The following is an 8,952-nucleotide window of genomic DNA, read 5'->3' as shown; positions in this document are numbered from 1 at the left end:
GTTCTATTAAACATTGACGGGAACACTACGAACATATAAACACTCAACAAAGAAAGTTGCGATACAACAACGCGCCTTGCCATTCTTCCTCGCTGCGCCACAATTCGCTGTATATGTTCTGGAAGTTAAGTTACATACATGAGAAGGCACACACTTGTCAAGCTTCAGGGGAAGGATTGTTGTACAAGGGCACAGTAGCACGGTGTATACGTTATGAGAGTACATATTACCCTAGTACACTTATAGACACGTGACGTGATCCAGACGAGGATGGACATCTGTGTACTCGGATTTATTGTGATAACGATATTGATTTATTAATTACATTTATCATTACAAGATGACTTAAAGCGTGTAATTGCATAAAACACGGCCTGTTATAAGGATTAAACTGGTTAGTTACATGGAGTGAGTTTTTGATGATATTTTACCACGTGTGAATATACATACATATACACGTCAAGCTACCTTCTGCGCAGTCGCTCGCTTATGGAAGTATATTTTGCCCTGGAATAGTTTATAGATGTGCCGCAATTACCACATATAGGCGCAATATGAAATCGAGAAAAAAATGACATTTGTTCATTATTATTATTAATCCTTTATTTCAGGCCAAAAAAGTCCCATATTAAATGCATAACAAACACCAACACTAATAATTACAACGTCTACAATTAGTCTAAAATTTGGATAAGAGAAAACTGTCAGAGTTGACACAAGTACGAATTAAAGCATTATCGCTCGTACGTAGGCGCTGACTAAAGTCATATAAGGCCTTGCGCTGAAGAGATTCAAAGTTCAAAATATTTCTATTCACGATTTTACCACTGGCGCTGCTAGCCCGTTTAAGGCTAAAGATCAATCTTATAGCGTTATTATAAGCCACTCGCACTGTATTCACAATTTGTGTAGGATAATCACACCAAACATTCAAACAATATATACTGTATAAATACGTTCTAAATAACAAACACTTAACGTACTCTGAACTTTTATAAATTTTCGTAAAATAAAATTTGCCCTAGCATAAATACACCGCAGTTGTCGCTTCATATCAGCTTCATCCTTGCCATCTGATGACACCATATAGCCATGGTACTTTTTCACTGAGACGAAAACCAGAGGTTTACCATACAAGTACACGCTTGGGACCGTTGTCTGTCCCCACGTTTTTTTGAAAAAATGACATGCATTCTGTCTTAGTAGTGTGGAAAAGAACGTCAAACTCCTCACCATAACACTCACAGATCTCAACGAGCCTTTTCAATGATTTGACAGAAGGTGAAACTAACAAAATATCATCAGCATAAAAAAAGATGATTCATTATTTTACCAGCTAAATGACATCCAACACCCGCTTGTTGCAGCCTAGTACAGAGATCATCAATATAAATTGAAAATAACGTCGGCGAATAAATGAATGTATTGTGATGTGCATATGAATAATTAAAACACAATTGAGTGACACGGCGCGTGTTAATACGTAAAATATAACCTATCGATTGGATTTAACTGATAAGTTTCCTCCGATGTACAGATGTTACAGTGTTTAGGTTTCGATTCCGATTCGTATCGAATGAGAGTTCTTGTCTTTAAACTTTCAACCAATTGATTCAGGCACAACATCATGCCAGCCTAAGCTCCGCAAAGTTTCCCTTCTTTCTGTGATGCAGGTTTATGAGTACTAACCGTTATTGTCCCAATTCTCAAGCCAAGCTAAACTTATCAAAAAGCAATTCACGAGTAACAAGTCATTGAAACTGACACAGTTCCCGTTCAAACTGTTAAAATTGATCTTCATGTTCTAAACTTGGTCTTGACAATTTTCAAGCATTTACAAAGTGCTAAAAAAACCTTCAAATACAGGTTATGCCTATATAAATACTTGAAACTGAGTACTGGGTGCAATGACATGAAAAAACACCAAATTTGGTTTACAGTGATCAAGTTTGAAGGCAAATTAAAGGGAGGTAGTCATCGTGTTGTGCATGTGCGACATTAGTGTTGATAAACTAAATCTTCCCAAAATCCAATGCGCAAGTATAAGCTTTGACCTGGTCGCCAGACTTGTACTAATTATTGCCAGTGACTTCTTTGATACCTTAAATCCAATCACCTAAAAAATACCCAATTAAAGCTTGGTAACGTCTCAGTTTGTACTCTTTGATCTGCACATCAGTCAAAGTCGCCATCTTTGTTTATATGAGACCCATATATATCGTGCATGCGTGGCGCAACAATTATGGCACTTTAAATCTGACTTCCAAATATATAGCTTACTTTATTCTTCAGTGTATACAGCAATGTACTTAAAGGGACGTATATAATTGGAATGTAATATGGCAGTGTATTGATAGTTTAGTAAGCATTAGAAACACAAGGAGAAAGTGTGGGTTTTGAGGTAAAAGTCTTGTGTTAGCAGACAAAAACTGTAAACCTTTACTTTAAAGCAAGTACGGGAAAAAATTGTTGATTTGTCAATGTCAAATGTCAACTTCACAGCAAGGCACCCAAAAATTGATGTGCATGGAATACAGCTAAAATGATATGGTTCAAATGAAATGTAACTATTTAAATCAGCAACCTGTAAATACGTACTAGAATCTTTGGTATGCCTGTTAGGATAAAGTTTTAAATACAACAATTGCCACATATCTAGTATGTTATCAATATTTGCACTGTTCCAGTTAGCAGCATTCATAATCATTAAATATACCAGGGCTACAAGACTGTTTGTCATGCATGTACTGGCTTCAGATGTGGTACCCAAATATTTAGGTGAACCTTGATGAAAATTACCTGCAATCACTAATTTACCTTGACCTGTTATGTCACAGTTTGAAGTAGGACCAGGATTGCTTTCTATATCACCACTTAGCAACAGAATCATTCTCATATAGTACAAATAAAGTTGCATAATCCACACAGGAAAATATCTTTTATTTACAAACTTTAGTTTGTATACAATGACAAATTCAGAAGACTAAATACATACTTCTATATGCATGATTTCTCAGTCAGAAAGTCTGCTCTGTAATATAATATAATATTGGTACCGTTGTATGATAATTTATATGGTACTAATAGTATGGTAAAGATATGATATATAATGGTATAATATATACTGGTTCAATTTGGAGTACTTTGGTAAGCAGTGTATGTGACAGTACGTCAACAATTGACACCTGCAAGCCTCTCTAAAACAGTTGGTGAGAGGAGTACAGTACTAAATACAGAAAAAATTGAAAGACAAAAAAATCTTCTTTTAAACCCAGATCCTGTAAAAAAGCAAAAAAAGTACATTTAAACAAATAAGTTCAAACAAGTCCCATTGGACGTAGATGGCGCTGTGACAGCAACAAGAGGCACTTAATGGCGTCCGTGTTGACGAAAAGCACTGAAGGTCGTCACGATATTAACGTAGACTAATTCAGGTCATTTGAAAATTGCAGTTAACTTGCTACGAAATTTTATTGTTCCATCACAGTGATTTTTTTCAAATACAGCATTGCCGATGCCAATTTCTACAAATCTGCCCGCTTTGCACATCCCTAAAATCACCCTGTCGACCGTTGCCGACTCACATCCAGAACATAGACTGTGACATGGCGAGACATCGTTTAAATGAGAATGTTGACAAAATATTCTCACATACATTCCACTTAAAATAAAAAAAATTGCGGCCATCAGACACAAAAAATCGATCACAGAAAACTTATTATTTTTGTAAATAATTAACTTGTTAAAGGATAGATACCGGAATACCAGTAACGTAGACAGTGTGGGAGTCACCGAACGACTCCTAGGACCGCCCGGGCTCCTCCCGGGAACGTCCGGTCCACAAAAACAGTTAAATACACGCCTTGTGGTTAGAAACGTGCATAATTCACATGACACACAGCAAAAATATAATATATTTAAGTGTTATTGCTCAATATTGTAATTTCGATCGTTGACACAAATGACGGCCATCGCAGTGCAGTGATCACCGGCTACGGACATCGTCAAAATCTGAACAAATTACCTCTATAGATCGGCAAAGATACAAGTCCCAAACATTCATATATCATAGTACTTACAAATATATCATGTACTTACCAACTAATTTATTGATCTTCAAACTATTCAGTATTAGCGCGAAGTCACAGAAAGCATCCATAAAAAAAAATTGTTCTACACGAGGTTTTTTACCATTTACCTCATTGAAGCGAATTTACTCCCATGATGCAACAGTAAAACACATTGCCTGAACCCGAAGATCATGCTTCGTTTAGCATGATCGAGGTACGTGGTAAAAATATTGATATCTTTATTGCAATCATAATCAAATCAGGATATCAAACAAAATACGAATAAAGGTAACATTCTGACAAACCAACATAATACTACTACTTTATTGACATTAATTTAACAACATAAAAACAACTTTGTATTAGATGCATGTAATTTATAGTCCATCTTAATCAGAATCTGCACATTTTCGGCTCTAAAATAGGTGCCAAACGCTCAAAATTGATCTAATCTCAAAACAACTTCACGTGCATATGTATACTTTCATGACATGGATGTGTACCAAATTTGAATGGAATCCATCAAAGTGTGTCTGAAATATGACGATGCATGCACGCACACACGCACGCACAGAACCAAAAACACTACTTCCCGTTTCGGACTACCGTCCGAACGGGAACTAAGAATATCATAGATAGACTGTAAAAAGATGTTATGTTTCAGTAGGAATGATGAAATATGGTCAAATAATCTGTACTAAAACTACTCAACCGACATATAGGCAATACAAGGGAGAATTAGAAACTCTGAATGTTGTCGTCGAACTGTCGTTGAATATATGGAATGGTTTTCTGAATCTGAGAAACTACATTGAGCTGACAGGGTTTTGCGAGTGACACATTACTCCTAGTGGAGGTTCGCTGCTCACGCTAGGCTTTACACAGAATTACACGCATTCGTTTTCACTGAATAAAGAGATGCACATGATAACGCCAGTGGTTTACTGCAGACGTCCCAGGATATGGATTGTCATTTTTTTGTTTGAAGAAATTAAATAAATCGCTGAATAACATGTCACATGTTACATTGAATACGTAAATACATAGTAACGTGCCAAACTTCATTTTGCGCGGCAGCCGCACGGTTATGAAAAGATAATTTGTCAATATAAATTGATTAATCACGATAGAATGACACAGCGTGTCAGATAAAATAAAATACGACCGGTAAGGCATGAAATGTTATTGTTCAAAATATTAATCTTCTGTTTGAACTTTCAACCCAAACCCCAATTTTAACGAGGATATTGCGATAATTAATTGCCTATTCGTGAACTGTTTATATTTGTGCAATATTTTCGCAGGCCTTAGCGAGCTAAGAAAATACGTTCATATACCCTCACAACTCCGAGGTGATAACTCATGGCAGTCATATTCGCTAGGTGGCAGAAAAACCTCGCTAAAATGAAAGCTGCAATAATAACCGGTCTATGCTAAACCAAGTATGGCGGATGACATGTGTAGTGCCCTCTACCAATCATTCCGGGCGCAGATTATTTTCTTTGTGATGCTCTATATGGTGGCGGGGGAGGGGGGTTACCATGATAACAGCAGGGTTGACAATGATTGTTCAAATATTCTGCCCGAGTCGAACGTATTGAGACGCATATAATATAAAGCAGATTAATGCAAGACAATGCAAATAGAATTAAAGTAAATCTCTGCATTGTACTTGACTAATCCTGGTTAGTATTTAGATTCATTCATGCATGCATTTGCATAAATAATGACGTCATTTACCAGTCTGTACATTTAACTATTTGCAGAACAGTGACATACGTAGATTGGTTTATGCAAATTAGCATCTTTTGACATTCACTTATTAGGAAAATTCAAAGTCAGCATCGCCTTAAATGATTGGCCTGAAAGGTTTACACATAATACAACAGCTAGTATAAAACATAAAAACTAAAATAAGGCTTAAATTCGGACGGGCGACCTCAAATGACTCACGGCATGTAAGTTGTCACGAGCGGATTGATACTATATAACAAAATTTTGACAAAGCCGTTCTGGACATTGTAAACATGTCTTGGAATTAAGTGGCATTTCAAATTTATATGTGGCAATTAAGTATTAAGAGAAATATTGTTCACGCCTGCTTAAATAAATGTTTGAATATTCAAAATAATCATTTATATGGCGATATTGTATCTAAGGCAACACACGACATGACCTTAATTAGGGTCACGTGATACTTTTCTACACATATGGCGTATCCTACTGTACTGCGCGATTACTCAGACATTCAAAACCGAACTTTTATTATCATTTTATTATCATTAGTATGTATAAATTAGAATAATTTTATGTTTATGTAAAAGTAAAAATGACGCTGGAAAAAGACAAATTTGGCTGGAAAGGTTGGGCTGGGAATTTGAAAAAAATGTTTGTCAATAAAATTGGGTTGAGAAATCGAGAAAACTGTTTGAAAAGTCGTGAAAGTTGGTTTGAAATGCGAAACAGTGGAAAATAGCAATTGTCGAACATGTCTAACGTTGGGTGTTAGTTGGTTGGAAAGTCGTTCAAAGTGTTCATGGAAGTTGGGTGAAACGTCAAAAACATAATTCATGAAAGTCGGCAAGGTTAGAAATAAAATCGAAAAAAAATTGGTTTGGAAATTTAAAAATGTTGGTTGAAAAGTTGTGTAAGTCTGTATGAGAAGAATACACAGTTGAGTGAAATATCGTGAGAGATAGTTGAAGTTAGAAAGATAGTTGTAAAGTCGAGAATGCTAATCAAAAATTCGTAAAAAATTGGAAAAAATTCATGAAAGTTCAATAGTCGTATAGGAGATCTAAAAATAAAAAACATGTTTGTTGGATTTTTTTTTGTTTTAGATTTATTTGTTGAAAGTTGGTTGGAATGCCAAAAAGTATTAAAGGTGGTGAAAGTTGGCGGTGACGGTGAAAGTCATCAAAGTTGGTGACAATTCGTATAAGAAATAAGAATAAGTCTGTGTGGAAACTCGTGTATTGTTGGAATGTCAAAAAAGGGTTGAAATGTCGTGAAAGTTAGTTTGGAAGTGGCGAAAAATGGTTACGGAGTTGACATAGTTTGTTTAATAACGTCTAAACCAAACAGAAATGAAGAAACTGATCTGAACTATAGAGGGCCAAACCCACAATAGAAAATAAATATATCTACACAGAATTTTATTGTAACAGCCATTACATAAATCTAAACACAACCCAGGAATATATGCCTACAATTCCGTTATACTTCCGATGAAAACATGCAAAACGTTCCAATTTAATCAAAAACTAGCTAAAGGGCCATCGCGCGCGCCAGTTTGAAACCCGAACTGCGTCTCATTTTTGTTCACAATTGTTTGTACCGTGAAAGTACGCAACATGCAGTGGACTGGAAAAACGTTTCTGTTTCAGAGGATGGTTTGTCGATCCAAATAAACCTTTAATGCGTGTGCGCGAAAGCATTATTTAATGAGTGTTAAATGTTGAACACATTGTTGTGTTTATTAAATAAACTTTAAACAACTTAAAGCCGCGTCACCTCATCATTTTTCTCGAGAAGAGGCGCAAAACCTTTTTAGGAGGCTAAGTATGCTTGTCCACATCACGGAATCGTCATGTTTTCATTGTGTTTTAAATACAATTGTGTTTGATCGATATCAATCCGGTGTTGTTCATTTGTTTATCGTCGTTGTCTTTACATAAAAATATAACAACTGGTGATGTACCGTTATATACACATATGCATTACGAATTCGTTGCTAGCCACGGGTGTTCTGTGGTTCATAGTGACAACATATCGCCGTAGAATTATCGCTGTTCGTGACAGACAAACTTATTTTAAAATATACGGTGACAATTCGTTTCAGTTGAATACGGTTGTAGTGAATTGCTGCCACTTTCAAAATTGTTAACACTCATAAGAACAAGGAATACATGCCGATACAATAGAAACAGTTCGAGGGGCGTTGGATAGCAATGTAGTCGGATTATTCCTAATATACTTCCCAAAGTAACTAGACATTACAAGGATGTAGTGCCCACATATCATTATATATATCTGTATGCCATCTCCAATAATATTGACTTTATATGGCTTGATATGTGATAATGATAATATGCAAAAATAATTAAGCCGGGTATCTAATCCGATTCCGTGGCTAATTAATTTATTGAAGATCTTGTATTCTTTCAAAATGTTGTATACTGCCCTTAACTGTCATTGATAGGCCACTTACAAACGAAGAACCACAAAGAAAAATATACATCAAGATTATTGTTACGTTATGTGAACGTTGATATCCATGCTATGAAATAGATTGTCCCGTATATTTGTAAAACGTTGTGGCTGACACATTTTTTTTGTATTACGACTACGCTACGTTAACCGAATTTGAACGACAGTGAACCCCCACCACACTTACTGTCCAAAGGTTAGTGAGCGAGAAAGATATAACCCTGAAATAAGATTGTCTAAACGCAGAAAAAAAAGCAATGAAAAACCCATAGCATTTTGAAATTCAATTTCCCGCTATCTTATACACCAGGTCTACCTGTGTAACAGTTTTTGTCAACATTCCCTGCATCATTAAACAAAAACATCGCCGCTGACCTGTGTTCTGCTGCTCGCAAACTTAATTCACTTGACCCTCTTGTATAGTGTTTTGCCAAACTTGAAACATATTCCCAAATTGTACACAAAACACGTTATTCTGTCACATCTCGGTTACATCTACTGCAGCAAATCGACTGTAATTTCACTGTTGATATCTGTACGTATTTGTCTATATAATCTAGAGACATGTGGGCAATACAAAATAATATACAAATATAATGATATAATAGCGTATAATAGCGTATACAGAACCAAATCATTCGTAACTTTTACTATCTAAGAAACCGTTTCTATA

The sequence above is a fragment of the Saccoglossus kowalevskii genome, chromosome 6, assembly GCF_978046115.1.
Source record: "Saccoglossus kowalevskii chromosome 6, keSacKowa6.1, whole genome shotgun sequence".
Taxonomy (NCBI): Eukaryota; Metazoa; Hemichordata; class Enteropneusta; family Harrimaniidae; genus Saccoglossus; species Saccoglossus kowalevskii.
Note: the sequence above shows the minus strand (reverse complement) of the source record.